We start from the raw sequence: 2,118 nt of genomic DNA, 5'->3' as shown, positions 1-2,118 counted from the left end.
CGACTGATACAAATTGGTTTCAGCAGCAGCTGTAAGGACTGAGTCCTTAAACTGAGAAATGTAAAAGGAAAATTAAAGGAAGGAAGGAAGGAAAGGAAAAGGTTCAACTTAATATCTTAAGTTTATTGAACTTTATCAAGTTCAGCTAAAAGCATGAACTCCCCAGTTCATCTTCATTCATTAGTTAACTCCCATTTTAAGGCAACAGAGGAACTTGTAAGTTCAACAAAGTTAAAATCATTTACAGTGCAGCTGAGGTTTTCCATGTATTTTCAGCAGAAACTAGATGCGATTACACAACCAGTTAAACTGCAACAGCAAGAAACAAGTTTTCTACTAACATGTCGCTACTGAACAGACTGAGGCTGGTTTCTTTGAGAACTGGCAGTAAGAAGCAAATAAGTGGCGTACAAACCGAAATTTAAATAATAAAAAAAACCAGATGAATGAGAGTTTCGTCCAAAGCTCAGCTCTTCAGCTCTGTGGCCTTGAGTTGCATTACAAATTAAAAGCACCGTTTTAGCCAGGAGAAACTATTTGCTAATAGTCAGCAAACATCAGGAAGCTGTCCGTTGTTTCCTAAACATATTAACTAATAAACATAGGTGTTATTAAATGGCAGCCACCTCACCTGCAGCAGCCGCCTGCTCCTGCTCCGTCTCCTGTGTCTGCTGCTGTCCCCTGCTTTACATACGTTATACATCAGTGTGAGCGTTTGTCTAACGTGGCAGTGACAAATGACAGCAGGACTCTCGGTCTCTGGCATAATGATTTAGTGACAGATCACACCAGCTGATTTGTTTAATGCACTGACCTTCCACCGCGGGTGGCGTTCACTGTCTTGCTCCGATGTACTTCAGTCAGATTATTGCAGCGTCCACAGCACAAAATGTCTCAGACGTACGTCCTGACAATCTTATAACAACATTTACACATATAAAAAGCTGGCAGGACATCGGGGTACAGACAGCGGGCCCCCCACCACACACACCTGGAAGTATGTGCACATTTTGCACCTCTGTGGCCATTTTATATGACTTTGTTGTTTTGTGTCTCTTTCTAGGTACATGTCTTTGTTGTGTGGGACTCTGTAGTTGTTTTACAATTCTTCATAGCTCTTTGTGTTTCTTTGTCATCAGGTCTTTGTGTTTCGTTTGCCTGTGGTGCTGCTCTACAACTGAGCGTTCGCTCTGGCCTCCCTGTGGAAGAACAATGTGACAGTGACTATTTCCATACTGCAAGAATCACAGAGATGAGTGATGGCTGTTGGTTGTGCAACACGGAAACCAACCCTCGGCTCTGATGTAGATTTGGACTCGCACACGGTCTCCACAGGACAAACACAGCAGGAGCAGTGGGTGTTTTCATTGTCACTGTATGAATTTAGGTGCCAGCATTAAACCAGTTCATGTGTAAAAACTAGTGCTGGGCAACGATTAAAGTCCTTAATCGAGTTAACTACATGATTTTTCTGAGATTAACAGCGATTAACTGCACTGATATGAGCAGCATTCAGTAATGAATTCCAAAGTAGTGAATTGCACACTTTTATTTTAAAGGTACCACTATATGAACAAAGGTGCAATAACATTTGGTTTGCAAACACTTTTAACAGAAGCATTCCCTTTACACAGTAGCAGCAAACCTCAAACAATGTAAATCAAATCAAATATAAAACCAAAGCTATTTGCCACTGCCAGGGCATTAACGTTTTTATTTAGTTTGTTATAGAAAAACAAGTTATCCTCAGAGTCCAGAGCCACAGTCATAACATTATAAACCTGTTTTCTTTCTTTTTTCTGAACAGATACCAGCAGAAACACTTCTTCTTTTATCAGGGAGCAGCATAAACAGTGTCCCTGTTAGAGTGAGGTGAAGTGGAAGAGCACAAAAAGAGTACACAGCTGGGATTTACTGTGTAGGGGACTTATTCCTACTCCTCTACACCAAGCCAGTTGCTCAGACACAAGGTCATTTACATTTTCAGATGATAAAGAGACTCTCTTCTTCTGTACAATATGACCAGCAAGACAAAACAGCCTTTCCCAGGGTACAGATGTTGCAGGTGTGGCCAAGTATTTCTGTGCAATGGAGGCCAGCCTGCTGTGTGAGCCTGCA

Source organism: Monopterus albus, unplaced genomic scaffold (genome assembly GCF_001952655.1).
Source record: "Monopterus albus unplaced genomic scaffold, M_albus_1.0 scaffold274.1, whole genome shotgun sequence".
NCBI lineage: Eukaryota > Metazoa > Chordata > Actinopteri > Synbranchiformes > Synbranchidae > Monopterus > Monopterus albus.
Note: the sequence above shows the minus strand (reverse complement) of the source record.